The 17,255-nt window shown below is 33.8% G+C and overlaps 1 long non-coding RNA gene across 1 annotated transcript in view; it reads left to right on the forward strand.

The window, feature by feature from the left end:
* Positions 1-3,656: 3,656 nt before the first annotated feature.
* Positions 3,657-17,255, forward strand: part of LOC146889166 (uncharacterized) — a 42,970-nt gene continuing 29,371 nt past the window's right edge. Inside the window, exons 1-2 of the long non-coding RNA XR_015000245.1 lie at positions 3,657-3,750; positions 8,731-8,923. This is a non-coding gene — a long non-coding RNA (uncharacterized LOC146889166). The remainder of the gene's footprint in view (positions 3,751-8,730; positions 8,924-17,255) is intronic.

Raw genomic sequence — 17,255 nt, forward strand, 5'->3', positions numbered from 1 at the left:
CTCTAGACTTGTGGTCCTGGGGTTTTTAAGAAAGCAGGCTGAGCTTACCATGATGAACAAGCCAGTAATTTGCCTCACTCCATGACCTTGGCATTAGTTTTTGCCTCCATGTTCCTGCCCTGTTTGTGTTCCTGTCCCAACGCCCTTCAATGATTAACTACAATGAGGGGATTAAGTCTAATCCCAAAGGTTCATTTTTTTAATAATTTAAAAATTAATCATAATTAGAAGCAAGCTCTTTGAGTTAAGTTTAAATACTTAACTTATCTGTATAAATACCCTTATTTGTATAGTTTGATTTGTGTTCTTGGTAGAGAAGGTAAAACATCAAACTTCAATTCAAATGCAAACTTAATTCTTTGGCAAGGAAAATTTCCACAATTTTTTTTATCTTCTTTAGAGTAACCAGTCAGAAAATAGATTTACCTCAGCCAGGTCATCCGCTTCTAACATCTTTAAACTCTAACAAAAGAGAAATAAATTAATTGGCATCAAAGATTTTGTTTCTCATTTTAAAGTTTCTAAAGGAATATATATATATATATAAGAATATATACTTATATGTGTATAAGATATATATCTTATATATCTATATCTTATAAATATATATATATATATATATCTTACTCAGACAAAAGTAAGATGGTAAGGCAATAGATATATCAATAAGTGTGATTTTATGTTTTAAAAAAAACATATGTTTCAAAATATGTCATTGAATCACATATGTATATGTTTTTGTTATTATATGAATATGTATTTTTAATAAAATGATTTTCAGAGTGTTTTTTGATATGTAAGGACATTTGAAACTATATGTGATGGCTCAGTCCAGTAATACAAACAATTATGAGACTGAAGCAAACAGATTGTCATGAGCTTGAGGGCAGCCTGGGTTACATAGTAAACATGGTTGTTGGGAAGTGGCTTTATAACTACATAACCATGAAAATATAGATGTAATCTGTTAATGAATGAAGGCCCAGAAGTAGTAAAGGCTCCCTTTTTGAACAGTAAGATGAGGCCGAGTAAAACACTAGGAAAGTAGTTTTGTGGTTATAAAGGGAAAATAAATAAAAATAATAATCACAAACAATTTTCAATAAATAAAGGCAACCATTTAATGTTTATATTTACTCTATTTATTCTTAATTAGACCCAAGAACTAAGATGTTCAATGAACTTAATTTTCTTTCAGTAGTATTTATCAGATATAGATTGTTCAAAGAAGCAGTGTAGAGTTTTCCTGTGAATTGTCAATAGGCAATTACTTATTTTTTGCCTAAAAGTTTTCTACAATGCAAACCAAACCTCTGCCACTTTTATTTTGCTACATCTTTTATTTATAATTTTATAGAGTTAATGAAAGTAATAATATATGTCATTGATGTTAACTTTATATAAAGGTCTAAAATTTGAAAGAACTCATTATATTAGTGAGCATAGATTGTAAAGATTATAGAAAATGCAAGAATTTCAACATATTCTAATAAAAAGTATTCCATAAATACATGATATTTAGTAAAATAAATTGAAAAGAAATTATAAATATGTTCCTTGTTTAGTGGTAATAGTGACCACAGGGTTTAGTTTTCCTCTGTGGGATCATTTTTAGGAAATAAAGAAAGAAGTTGATCAGGAGTAGTTGTTTAACTGAACATTTTAATGACTATTGTTCTTTTTATTGAATAAAAACTCAATCAATGTATTTATGCTTTTAGAAATCATGTTTTCTCGACTGGTTGTTCAAGAAATGCACAGATATGAAAACCTGGGGTATACACACACACACACACACACACACACACACACGTGTTATTAAAATACAGTGAATATTTACTTTTTCCCTACATAGGATTTATGGTCAAATATAGATTTTTTTATTTCTCATTGTAACACAGGTATTTCATTATTGAAAAACTATCATCAATGAATGACAAGATTTAAAAGAATCTTTCGTTTAAGGAATGGATCTGAAAGGAGAAGGGATAAATCAATTGGACTGGGTGTGATTACTTTCATTTGTGACCATAAGTTGTCAGGATAATCCTAGAATATTTTATTCATGGAGTCAAGTGTTTGAAAGGTAAAGTAGGTTGTATCCATACTGACTTTCTTTCTGCCAAAAAGAGACCTTATTTAAAAGACAAGATCAGTAAGTGAGGATATGTCCCTGCAAATCTGTTACTACAACTGAAGGAAAAACATTAGAAGCCCATGTTTTATTTTGAGTGGGTGGGCCAAAGGTGTCAGCTTTATATGCAATGTCAGCATGTTAAATTTTTAACTTAGAAAATATATATACAGAAAGATAGTTGCTTATGAAAATCATAGCATATGGGCTATATATTTTTCTCATTAATAATAAGTAATAACTAGCTTTCCAGAACATGTTTTATTTGTTTGTTGTTATAGTGGGCATCTTTTATACATATAGTTATATTATTAACTGTATAGAAAGGCTTAAATCTCCATGTTTCAGAGACAGGAAAACTGAGGCTCAGAGGTATTAAGATTATAGTGATTGTAAGTGATGAAGCTAAGATTAAAATTTAACAATTTGAATTTAGGATACATGTGTTTAGCTAATGGTCCTGATAAATAGATAATTCAGCCAAATTACATGCATATATCTACTAATTATCATCATCATCATTATCATTATCATCATTATTATTATTACTATCAATGGTACAATAGTAACATTTTGGCTGATGTAGTTTTGCTTACTTTTAGACCTAACTTCCTTGGATAATCAACACCTCAGCAACTTTTCTTCAGCTAAAACTGATGACATAAGTTACTAAATGACAGGGCTGTTTTAATGATTAACAAAGGGCATAGAAAAAGGTATTAGACAAGGTAAATATTGCCAAGCTGTTCTAAAGAAATGTTAGAAAAATGTCACAATTAAACTTACAACTTTTTCCAATTAGTAAATAATAAAATAGAATAATGTAGTTTATCAGATAACAAAGTATACACCATGTGATATATGTTATTTCATTTAATCTTTTAAAGTAATATAAATGGGCTGTGTATAAAGCTCAGTAATAGAATACTTGCCTCGCATGACTAAATAACTGAATAATGATTCCCTGTTACCACTCTGTTCCCCTAAAACCCATTATCTCCACATAGTCCCTATTTACTTCTCTCTCTTGCCTCCCTCCTCTCTCTTCTTCCCTTGCTAATTGAATCCTCTCTCATATCCTTGCCAATCACTGAGCAAGTTAGGTTTCATTACCATTCCTCCAGAAAGAGAGTTATTTTTGTAACTATTCCCCTTCACTTTTTTTTCTATATCATGATTACATGATTTGTATTTTACTTAAAAGTTACCCACATCTAATTCAGAAGAATGGAAATTATCCAAATATCCAGTAAAAAGAATGACAAAGTTTCATAAACTCCTTTCCAGATGTCAGGGAAGGCATTATTCTAATGAATAGTGCAGCCAGTAGATATGGTTTTTCTAGAATCACATACTTTAATTTCAATAGTTAAAATTTCTAGGGTATTACTTGAACCAGGTTGTCAGATTATACTTCTTTCTGGCCTTCTACCATTTAACTTTGAAAGCTTCCAAGGCAAGGGAAAGGATTATTAGTGAATGATTAACATAGGCCTTAAACATTAAAAGGGCTTACCATGAATTTTATTTTTTCTAACTTAGTGAAGCATTCCTAAATTTATTGTCATTTCCTGAGATCTACTCTTTCTTTCTTAAATATGCACTGGGGATATGAGGTAAGATATTTAAATTCTTCACTCTAAACTGCTTTCAAATATAGGCTATCTCTTAATTATTTTGTTTTTGTTTCCCAAATAGATTAATTGAATTGTTCTTATAAAGTTCTTAGAACAGTGCCTTATACCCAAGAGTCAATAAGTTTGTCTCTTTTATTCATTTGTCCTGATGGACAGTCTTTGTAAGTTTATTCAAGAATGAATATTTTGGATGTTTTGAATAATTAGTCATTGAATATTAACTATATGTACTAGACATTTTACAAAGCAATAAAGATATAGACAAATATGATAATTTTTATTTTAAATGATGACTTATTGATCTTCACGGTATAGATATACTACAACAAATGATCATTGGTAGATTATCAAGATTCATAAGTAAATTAATATCCTTGTAAAATTTAACTGTGTCATTAACTATGGTTTGTATGATCTAGGTAAGTGAATCATATCATAACGCCTAGGGGAAAGGTGGAAAAGTGAGAAGGTGTGCCAAAGATAAACTTGTATGGAAAACTCATATGTAAACCTATTACCTTATAGACTCAATAAATATATAACTTGGTAAGCAAGAATTGCAAATGCAAGACATCTGCATAAGTTTATAATACTGTCTTCAGAAGTCATACATTTCTGAATGAAAATCTCAATGTCAGATATGTGAAAATTTCATTTGAGTTTTTAACTGGGAAGACCTCAGAGGCTTCCAAAACAATATACACTATTGCCCCTGCTTGTAGCTATTCACAATAACTAGATGGTAAACTGTATTTCTGAATACACCACAGACTTTGCTTGCAGGACCCAGAAAAATCAATCTCCAACTGCCTAGAAAGTTCCTCACTGCTGCATAACTTTCATTGTGTTTAAAGGTCCTACATAGGCTGTTAGGGAAGAAAGGAAACCAATGGTTTTACCAAGTACTGAATTCAGTATGCTACAGTTCTGACAAGCTAGGCAAGGCATGCCCACTAATACAATAGATATCTAACAAATATGGGGATAACCAACAACATTCTCTAGGGATGGAGGACATGAGACATGGGGGAGAATGTACTAAATGAACTTGTAGCTTGAGAGCTACATATTTGTGTCACTCTCATATTAGGTCAGGGAAGCTTTTTCTTGAAGTGAAAAATAATTAATGCAGAAACTCGTAACTGGTCAGAGGGAGAGAGTAAGTGACCATTGAGGGCTCAACCCTAAATGTTGCATCTGTTTCACCCACCCCAAGGTCCAAGAAAAAAATCATTGAAGTATATAGAATCAGAGGATGGAAAAGAAGCAATTGAATGCTGTTTATTAAATGACAAGCTCCTTACAATCCTGAACATACAACAGCTATGGTTACCTTAACTAGACTTACATATATGTGTACACATGGACACACACAAACACACATAGACAGAGAAACAAACACAGACAAAGAAACAAACAGAAATTGAAGTGGAAGGTTTAGTTGCAAAAAATTAGCATGAATATGGAGGCATTACAATACAGTCCACATATTTATTCAGTTTCCAGAAGTAGACGTATAAGATAGTAAAAGGTTAAATGCTACATATATTCTGTCACAAATTTTTAGACTCAGCTTCAATGCATTTAGGTTTAATTCCATGGTGCCTCAAGTAAACCAAAATATGTTATATTCTAGAAGCCCCTTCATGTGACTGCAAATGACGTTGATTCCTTTTGTTCCAGTGTTACCTTAGATTAGGATATTTTCTATTATCTCATTTAAGTTTATGACACAAGTCAGCTACAGCAAATAATTGGTACTATAGCATGGAACTGCAGGTATCTTGTTCAAAATACTTATTTAATTTCCTTTTAATACCCAACAGTGGTACCACTGAATCATGGGAATTTTACTTTTATTAGTGGGGACTTGACATTGTTTTCATAAAGATTATACATATTTACAGCAGATCATAGTGTGACAGGAATCAATTTTCCTCACAGTAGTCTCATATATGGCATTCCAAAGTTCAAAAGTCTTATACTACCAACTTCATCTTTATGTGCTAACATACATCTGCGAGGAACATATTTTTGCCAAATTGTTAGATGATTTTATGCTGATCATCAGTTCAACTAAAAACAGTTGGTACCTTTGCATCCTTTGTTGTTTTGCTTTTGAATAGAGGGAGCTTCTCTTTTACTTTGTATATTTGAGATAGATTCTAATATTGTATGTGGTTTAAGATACTTAAACATATTACATATTCCTATGTAACTCATTGTTGCTTGGATGTTAAATGCCTCATGTGTTTAAAGCAAAAGTGTTTTAAAGACAGGATTTTAGGGAGTTTTTTTTAGCTCATGAGAGCTATGTCTTTATAAATGATTTGAAAGATGTATGGCATCATTTATTAACAAGTTCTAAGGAAAAAAAAGGCTTTTAGACAGAATTATTTTTGCTTCTGTATTGCATGAATTGAACAGATTCACCTCACTATGAACTCCCCAATACAATACTTGGTTTTACTATAGGCAGGTAAATAAGTAAAAAGTGAACAAGAGCTGAGGTTTTAGAAACTGGGCTAAATAAACATTTTATCCTTTAAGCTTATCCATCTTGGATATTTAGTAACAAATACAGAAAACTAGTTAACACACAACCACATCAAACCACTTTAAAATATTTCCCTCCCTTAACTTTGTCAGAGTGCTACCTATTTCTCTAATTTCTTCTTGTCTTACCTTATTTAAGTCAAATCAGTGTTCAGTACAAAGTATTGATGATAGTGAACTAAACCTCTGAATTGTAAGCCAGCCCCCACTTAAATATTTTCTTTATAAATGTTGCTATGATCATAGTGCCTCTTCACAGCAATAAAAACTCTAAGACAAATACTGACACCAGAGTAGTACATTTATTACTATTAATACTTTCTCATACATTACATTCCAACTGCGGTTTCCCCTACCTCAACTCCACCAATCTCTCCCACCCATCTCCTCTATCCCCTAGATCCATGTTCCCACTATCTCCCCTCAGAAAAGAGCAGGGTCTCAAACTGACATCAACCAAATATTGCATAATATGCTACATGATCAGGTACATACCATAACAGCAGGACACCCCAGTAGAAGGAAAAGGATCCTATAAGTAGGCAAAGAGCCAGTGAGTGCCCCATCTTCCACTGTTATGAACCCCATAAGAAGATCAAGCTAATTAGCCATAATGTAAATGCAGAGAACTTAGGTCAGACCACTATATACTCCCTAATCTCTGTGAGCTTCCATGAGTACTGGTCAATTGATTCTGTGGGCCAAGTTCTCTTGGTGTCCCTGACCACTCTGGTTCCTCCAATCGTTCTTCCTCTACTCCTCAGGATGCTCTAAAATCCTCGTAATGTTTGCTGTGGGACTCTGCATCTGCTCCTATTGGTTTCTGTATGAAGTCACTCTGGTCTCTTCAATGAGGCTTCTGCTAGGTTTTTGTTCCAGAAAACACTATAGGCAGGACAAACTGTAGGTCAAAGATTTTGTGACTGAGTTGATACCCCAATTCCTCCACTTGAGTACTTTCCTTATTACAGAGGATGCATGGTTCAGGCTCTGTGTCCCTTATTACTAGGAGTCTTTGCTAACGTTAACTCTCATAGATTCCATAGAGTTTCCATTGCACTAGGTTTCCACCTCACCCCCAGAATGCCCTGAAATTCCAGTCATTTTCCCCAATGTTCTCCCCAAGTTTATCCCTCCTATTCTCAACCCAACCATCCCCAAGTCTGCTAGCAAAGTCTATTCTACTTTTCCTTCCCAGGGAGATACTTGAGTCTGCCCTCTGTTACTTTCCTTCTCTAGGTCTGTGGATGTTAACATAATGATCTTTTATTTTATAGATAATATTTACCTATAAGTAAGTACATACCATGTATGTCTTTCTGAGTCTGGGTCACTTCACTCACTCAGGATATTTTTTTCTATTTCCACCCATTTGCCCACAAATTTCATGATGTCATTGCTTTTTAACAGTTGCCTATTACTCTATTATACAAATGCACCACATTTTCTTTATTCGTTCTTTAACTGAGGGACATCTAGGTTGGTTCCAATTTCTGACAATTATGAATAAAGCTGCTATTAACATGGTCGAGCAAGTGTCCTTGTGAGAGATAAGATGGAGCATCATTTGGGTATATTACCATTAGAGGTATAGTTCAGTCTTGAAGGTGGATCAATTACTAACTTTCTGAGCAACTACCATAGTGATTTCCTTAAGTGATTATACACGTTTCCATTCCCAACAGCAGTGGAAGAGTGTTCCCCTTAATCTACATCCTGACCATCATGACTGTCACTTATGTTATTGATATTAGCCATTCTTTAAGGAATAAGATATAATCTCAAAATCATTTTGATTTGCATTTCCCTGATGTGTAAGAATGCTGAATATTTCTTTAAGTATTTCTCAGCCATTTGAATTTCTTCTGTTGAGGAAATTTTTCTCTATTTAGATCTGTGCCCCACTTTTAATTGGATTTTTGGTTTGTTGATGTCTAGTTTATTGATTTTTTTTACATATTTTGATATCAGTCCTCTGTCAGATGTAGAGTTGATAAAAATCTTTTCCCATTCTATAGGCTATTTTTTGTCCGAATGGTGCTGTTCTTAACCTTATAGAAACTTTTCGGTTCCATGAGGTCTCATTTTAAAATTTCTTAATGACTTATTTACCTTTATTTTATGTGCATTCATGTTTTGCCTGCATGCAAGTCTGTGTGAGGATGTCAAGTCCCCTAGAGCTAGAGTTCCAGATGGTTGAGAGTTGTCAGGTGGGTGCTAGGAAATAATCGTGGTTCTTTGGCAGTACAGACCATGCTCCTCCTAACTGCTGAGCCATCTCTTCCAGCTGCTAACTTTGCATTTATTAATTGAAAATCTTAGTTGCTGCACTCTTGGTATTCTGTTAAAGAAGTCATCTATTGTCCCAATATACTCTAGATTATTTCCCATTTTCTCTTCTAGGCTCAGTGTTTCTGTTTTTATGATGATGTCTATGATCCACTTGGATTTGAGTTTTCTTAAGAATAATAGATATGGATCTATTTGAATTCTTCTACATGCAGATGTCCAAGAAGGCCAACACCATTTGTTGAAGATGCATTCTGTTTTCCATTGTATAATTTTGGCTTCTTTTTCAAAAATCAAGCGTCCATAGGTGAGTGGATTTACTTCTGTGTCTTCAATTCAATTACATTGAACAATTTTCCTGTTTTTATCTCAATATCACGTGGTTTGTATTGCTATTATTCATAGTAGAGCTTGAAATCAGCAATGGTGATACCTCAGGAAGTTCTATTGTACAGGATTGTTTTAACTATCCTAGATTTTTGACATTGCATAAGGAGTTTAGTATTGTTCTGTCAAGGTCTATAAAAAGCATGAGAGAATGGGATGCTCAAGAAGGGGGAAGGACAGTGAGGGAGAGAAAGGAAAGGGCTATCTTGATTGAGGGAGCCATTAAAGGACTAGTGAAAAAAATAACACTAGGGAAATTCCCAGGTATCCAGAAGGATGAGTCCAGCTAAGACTCTAAGCAGCAGTGGAGAGGATGCATAAACTAGCCTGCTCCTGTAATCGGATTAATGACTACCTTAATTGTCTTAATAGAACTTTCAACCAGCTACTGATGGAAGTAGATACTGAGATCTACAGCAAAAAACTGGGCAGAGATACCAGAGACCAGTCCAAGAGAGGGAGAAGTGATAATATGAGCAAAGAGGTTAAGATCATGATAGTAATATCCACAGAAACAGCTGACCTGAGCTAGTGAGAGCTCACTGACTCTGGACTGATAAAAGGGGAACCTTGCATCAGACCTATCTAGACCCACAGAATGTGGGGAACAGTTGTAGGTCTTGGGTAGTTTGTAGGGACACTGGCAGTGGGTCCAAGATTTATCCCTAGTGCTTGAACTGGTATTTAGGAGCACATTCTCTTTGAAGGGATATCTTGCTCAGCCTAAATATTATGGGGGGGGCTTGATCTTGCCTCAAATTGAAGTATTAGACTTTATTGATCCCTTATGGAAAGCCTTACCCTTTCTGAGAAGTGGATGGTGGGTGGGGTGGAGAAAAGGGTGGAATGGAAGAAAAAAGGGAGCGGGAAAGGGATAGCTATGTAAAATGGAAAAAGAATGTATTAAAAACTATTAATGAAAAAGAGAAAAAGATTTTTTTTAAAAAAAAGAATTGTGTTGGCTAGAATTTGCTCGTTTCATCCTGAGTGCTCAGACACAAAATAATCACACAGAAACTATTATTTGCAATACTGTTTGACCAATAGCTTAAGCGTATTTCTAGGTAGTTCTTATATGCTAAACTAACCCATCTCCATCCATCTGTGCATCATCACAAGGTTATGCCTCATTGGCAAAGTTTCAGTATCTGTCTCCTCCACTGGCAGCTACATGACATCTCACTGATTCTGCCTTCTTTCTCCCAGCATTCAGTTTATTTTTTCTGCCTAACCCTATTCTGCTAAGCCACTTCCTGAAACATCTTTATTCATTAATCAACAAAAGCAAAACCAATACATAAGAACTTCCCACACCATTTCCCATTTTCTGTTTAAATAAAAAGGAAGGTTTTAACTTTAACAGAGTAAAATTACATATAACAAGATAGGTATCAAGCACGAATTACAGTTATAATATTTATATTTACTTTATCTTTTATCATAACTGTAGGAAAACTATATAACCATTCTTCAACTCCATTGAAGACTCCAGAAACTTATAATATTACCTAAGTAAGCAGGAAGTGCATTGTAAGAAATCTCCAAAACTCTAGAATGGACAGAGACATCTTGCTGTCTTGACAGTCACCCAAAGTTCTTCTGTAATGTTGCGGGCACCCATCTTTAGCCTACAGGTCCATAGTATCCAGCAGACTTTTCTATGAAACAAGAAATTTCAAGGACAATTCCACCTATACTGACAGTTTATCAGTCACTTACTTCTGTTTCCTGAAAAATATCTGGCGGACTCTTTCATGAAGCAGGAACCCTGAAGGACCATCTCACCTTCTTTAGACAAATTCAGCAATCATTTTTCTGTGGGTCCTGCATGTCCAGTTCATATAGCATAACATCAAGCAGTCCAGGAAAGAGCAGTTTCTTGTCCAAATGACTAACCAACTCCATAACGAGCCTCTTTGATGTCCATCTTACTCTTGAAGTAATTGGTGCTGCCAGGAGCAGATTGTCTCATTGTCATGAAAAGTCCTAAGTTTTTAAAACAATTTAAATGCCATATTCTGTAGTCTTTGAAAGATCTGAAGAATCTCTATTCATCTGAAATACATCTCTGTAATCTAGAAAACCTATCATGACAACAAGCTTGACTATTATAGATCATTATCTTTTAACCTGTATTTCTTAATTATCCATTACATTTTAAATGATCTTCACAAACATAATACCTTAAGCAAGAGTAGAATATATATATATATATATATATATATATATATATATATATATATATATTCATATATATATATATAACAAAATTGATCTTAAATTTGTATCAATAAACCAAGATCCATATCAATGCAAATCTCTATGGCATCTTCCCCTTTAAATGTAAGCAAACATTTACAAACAATATTTGGGAATTTGAATATAGTTCTTTCCAAACTGCTTCCTGCTTTTTGTTGGGTGAAGTAATATTTGGGGGTGTTCACGGTGACCTTTAGGGAGGTCTTGGTCTATCAAACCATATTAGCCTGGAAGGAATTCATAAGTTCTCATTGATAAGTTTTCTCCTTTCCAAAGCAACAAATGCTTAGACCCAAATGTTGAAGTCAATATACCTTTAAAATATATGTTACTTCTCTTCATAACTCTTTATATTTTTCTTTTCTCTTCCAAACCTACATGTATTTCTTAAACACACTGTATATGGTTTAGAGGTCTTTTATGTCTGAATTTGTCCTATTGCATATCTGAAATCCTTTTCTGACCATGACTGCTTCTTAAAATGCTAAGCAGTGTGGCTAGGACTAAGGCTGCTTTGCCTTTTGGCTGTGCCCAGTCCACCATGGCAGAGGTCTGTTCACCCCTGGCTCTGGGACTGCTGTGTGGGAGCCATCCTCACCACTTCAAATGTGGTTAGCATCGTGTAGCACATACACCCTTTTTTATCTGAGTCGAAGCTAAATCAGCCTTGCAGCACGCTGTGAGGCCTGGAAATATCTTTGTGTATGGTGGTGGGAGTCTGTCATGCTCTCCTGCATGTGCACTTATAGTAGACCTGATTCTGCAACCAGCCCAGGCAGGAAGTGCTGAACAATGGTCATGATCTCAGCTATTTTTATCCAAACCCTGAGTGGGCACAAAAGCATCTGGACCTCAAGTGGGTGGTGGGCATCACTCCACAAGTTTCAAATCACATAGGCATGCCAATCTGTTGGCAGGAGTCTACATGTTCATCCCCAACTGCTTAGACCCAAAATAATCACCCAGAAACTATTTCATTTGCAATACAGTTTGGCTAATAGCTTAAGCGTATTTCTAGCTAGCTCTTATATCCTAAACTAATCCATCTCCATTAGTTTGTGCATCACCATGAGGTTGTAACCAATCAGCAAAATTTCTGCATCTGTCTCCTCTGGTGGCAGCTACAAGACATCTCACAGACTCTATCTACTTTCTCCCAACATTTAGTTTAGTTTTCTGGCCTAGCTCTATTCTGCTAAGCCACTGATCAAAACAGTTTCATTCATTAACCAATAAAATCACCAAATATGCATAAGGACTTCCCATACCAGAATTATATTGGAATTTTAATGAGATTTAAATTGAATCCATGGTTGTTTTTGGTAAAATGGCCGTTTTTGCTATGTTAGTTCTACTGATCTATGAGAGATCTTTCCATCTTCAAATATCTTTCCCAATTTTTAATCATCTTTTACATGCTTAATTATAACTATCCCAAGATACTTTATATTATTTGTGGTTATTGTGAAGAGTGTTGTTTTGCTAACTTCTTTTGAAGCCCACTTATTGTTTGTATATAGGAGGACTAATGGTTTTTTGAGAAAATCTTGTGTTCAGTCACATTAATGAATGTTATTATCAGCTGTAGGTGTTCCATGGTATAAATTTTGTGATCACTTAGGGATATTATAATATCATCAAATAAAGATACTATGACTTCATATTTTCTAATTTATATTCCCTTGATCTCCTTCATTTGTCTTATTGCTCTAGCTAGAACTTCAAGTACTATATGGAATAGATATGGAGAGAATAGACAGCCTTGTTTTGTTACTTATTTTAATTTTTTGTATCTTTATGTTTTGGGTTGTTCTTTGATAATTTTTACAGTGTACATTGGTAATATTTACTCTGCCCCCCAACTTCTTCAACTCCACACCTCTTTCCCACCCACCAAAATTTGTGTTCATTTTTAAACTCATTCTGTCCAGCTCATATTGCCTATATTTTCTTTGATGGTTGGACTTCCACTGAGGAGTAATTGAACTACCACAATGCCATGCCTTCAAAGAAAATTGATCGGTTTTTCCCAGTATTTACTGATTACCAATAGCTCTTTAGCAAGTGGTACTACTTGGTGATTACCTTGTCTCTCAATGTTGGGATAGTTTTATGGCTTGAGCTTCCTCAGATATTCATTTTACCAACACAATTACTGTAAGATCATATGTCTTAACTGCTAGAACTTTCTGAAGACACCTCCTGCTTGAGTCATACATAAAACATGGAAAAAATCAAGCTTGTAATCTGAAAGCTTCATTCCTACTGAGGAACTTTTATAGTGCTGAAAGGTGCTTTATAGAATATAAAGAATCACCTGTCTTTTCCAGCTGTGAATCCTGAAAGCTACATTATGTATCAACCTTGGAAGGCATGACTAATGCTTCAATGATGGCCCAAATACAGTGAGAATTTACAAGCACTTTCAAATTGGATTTAGGGCCCATTCTACCAGTTGAAAATCATACATACATAGCAACATTATCAAGTACTGTAGACAGGTTCTAGACTCTAGGAGAAAATTTATTAAAATTAATATGATATATAAGAATAGTATTAAACTGAACCATAATGAGTTATTTTTATTTTCAGATTAGTACAGCTTTCAACTTTCATCAGAGGGACTTCTTAGAGTAGTAGCTAATGATTAACATAGAGACTAACAGTTGGTCAAGGCATAGATAATAAGAGACTATGGAATGGTTAGCACTATTGAGACATCAATATTACATCCCTTCCTTCCAAGGATCAGGGGTCATTGCAGAAGAGGAGAAAGAAAAATTATAACCAAAGCTGTTAATGAATACAATATAATTTCTATTCATTAAAACAATGAAAAAAATCTTTCTTTCTTGTTTACTTACTTCACAATAATCATTAAAAATTATGGTGTGTGGTGTAATATCCCATTATGCTTCTAATTACTGTTTCCCTGGTATTTTGTGTATTATATCCTTTCTACAATGGTGTTATAAAGCAACTGTCAAATGACAAAATATGGAAGGAACCTTATTTTGGCTTGTAATTTGAAATGCACTTTGCTTGCTGGCCCTGTGGCAGTATGGGTATATAGCAGTTGTTTGTTCACATTTCAGTGGACCTGGAAGAAGTCACATGCTATAAACTTCAAAACCCATGAGATTCAGTTCTTCCAAAGGCACCACAAAAGTTTCAAACAGTGTCATAAAGTAAGTACCCAATGTTCAAACACATATGTCTGGAAGGATATTTTAAAACAAACCATGACAATCAGTAATGATGAGACCCTGTTCAAACACTTTTTTGTCATATATAAATATTATCTGAACAATATTCCTTCATGACTTTTTCCTAGTTTGCTAGTTTTGAACTCATATTTTCTTTCTGCTTTTGAGTTACTTGAGTTCCTTAAATAATTTAGGTATTAATCCATCATTATATATAGGTCACAAACATTTTCTCCAATTTTGTAGTTTGTGCCTTCAATATTTTCCTCTTTCATTTACCTTAGAGATATTTTTAGTTTGTTTTAGGCCTATAGTTCAGTAGCAGAGAGTGTATAATATTCTAAGTCCAATTTTCAGCAACCCCCCCCCCAAAATCTAGGAGCTTTTACTTTGATGTAATCACATTTTCAGTTTATTATTGAATGCTTGCTTGATCATAATATCAAAATACTAAAATATAAAAAGTCTAGGATAAATAAATAATATAATAAACAATAACATCTATATGGTATCTTAAAAATTTTAAGGAAAATTAAAATTTTCAACTGAGTGGAAACAAAATGGAGTGCTGTTGATTATGTGAAGTAAAATATGTGGCTATAAATGCCTGAATTGTAAAAAAAAGAATAATTGAATTTCCATTTTAAGGTGCTATTTCCAAAATCTATATAAAAGAAAAGCACACAAAATTATTCACAAGCAAAGAAAATTAAAATTAGTGTAGACATTAGTGAAATAGAAAACTGTTGAAGAGATAAGAAGTGACTATATGAGAGATCAACAAAATTGATGGAACTGTATATAAACTATGTATGTGAAAAAAAAATACAGACCACAGGAATTAGATATACAGTAAGCCTATCTTTAGACTTTCAGGAATTAAAATGATTATAAGTGCATACTATTAAAATATTTGTCAGTTTTTCATCTTTTGTAAAATAAAAAAATCTGTAATAAGTTACAGATTAATAAAAGATTAACTTCAGAAAGAAAGTATGAGAAAAAACTCATTTGTGATTTCGGCTGAGTGTGACGATGCATATCTTGAATTCTAGTACATGAGAAGAAGCAGCTTGATCTCTGTGAGTGACCCACACTGGGAATTCCAGAGCAGCCAAGGCTATACTCCTGTTTCAATAACGGTTGTATTTCTATTTGTGTTTGTGTGTGTGTGATCATATTTCATGTGTATAAGTGTTCATGGACCCCAGAAATAGGCACAAGGTGCATCAATTCCCCTGGAACTGGATCTATAGGCAGCTATACGTTGTGCAATATGGGTGCTGTACAAGAAATAAACTCAAGTTCTTTGGAAAAGCAGCAAGTGCTCTTAACTGTTAAGTAATCTCTCCAACTTTGAAAAGAGTGAGAAATTATGAATGTTCTAACAAAGATAGGCATTTTATCAGATGCTTTCCCTAGTTAATATTATCAATCATTTAAAGAGGAAAGAATACCAAAAGACAAATACTCCAAATTTTAAGTATCAAGGATCAACTTTTCATGAAAGCCAGCCAAAAACAACTCTGTAGAACAATGTGTCTTAACTAAAGATATAAAATATTGTAAAAAATATTATTTAACAAATTTCTAGACATAAAAGAGAGATAATGTAACATGACCATTATATTTGTCCTGAAATATAAGACAAATTTGCCAGTTCATAATCAATTAATGTAATTGATCATATTACCTAAAGAAAGTATACAAACTCCAGAAGATATCAATAGATAAGAAAAACAGTTGATGAAATAAAATGATCACTTATGATAAAGTATCCACACAACTGAAACAAAAGGGAAATCTTTTTTATATGATAAAAATTGTGACCTCTTTTCTTCTAGAACAGTAGTTCTCAAACTTACTAATGGTGAGACCCTTTAATTTAGTTCCTCATGCTGTTGTGATTCCAACCATAAATTATTTTTGTTGTTATTTCTTTGCTGTAATTTTGCTTCTGTTATAAATTAAAATGTAAATATATGTGTTTTCCAGAGGTCTTAGGCAACCTTTGTGAAAGGGTCATTCAATTCCCAAAAATTTGTGGATCCACAGGTTGTAAATCACTGTTCTAGGAGCCTAAGCAAACTTTTATAATCTGAAAGAAATAACCATTCCAGTTAATTATGACTTATTATCCCTTTGACTTCTGATAATAAAGAATTTATACTTTTTGTATATTATATTTCTTTGTATATTTTGGAGATCAGACCTTTGTCTGATGAGGGGTTGGTGAAGATCTTCTCCCAGTCTGAAGGTAGCCTTTTTGTCTTACTGACAATGTCCTTTGCTTTACAGAAGCTTCTCAGTTTCAAGAGGTCCCATTTATTCATTGATTCTCTTATTGTCTGTGCTACTGGGGTTCTACCTAGGAAGTGGTCTCCTGTGCCTATGTCTTGTGGTGCTTCAGGCCAGGACATAAAACCAAAGCATAAAGCATCAAAATAAATAATCCCTAAAATCTCAATTTTCCTCACGTTACAAGTTTATGACTCCAGAATCTCTACAGCTCTCACATACTATGTAGAGCCTCAGATCAATCAGCATATAGTCAAAGCAGAACTTGTTTGTACCTGATCTTTCTATCCTTTCTATTGTCTACCATTATTGGTGAACTTGTCTGTATATAACTGAAGTTCAATTGCTATTATCTGTTTTTACTTTTAGTTTTTAACACAAACTACACTATGGACTTTTGTTGGTTTCCCATGTGAGTAAATTATTAAATAATTTAAAATGTGAAATTCATTACTTCTAAGATACTAAAATCTTGGAATTCCTTTAAGG

This window comes from Myodes glareolus, chromosome X, assembly GCF_982192425.1.
Source record: "Myodes glareolus chromosome X, mMyoGla1.1, whole genome shotgun sequence".
In the NCBI taxonomy this organism is placed as follows: domain Eukaryota; kingdom Metazoa; phylum Chordata; class Mammalia; order Rodentia; family Cricetidae; genus Myodes; species Myodes glareolus.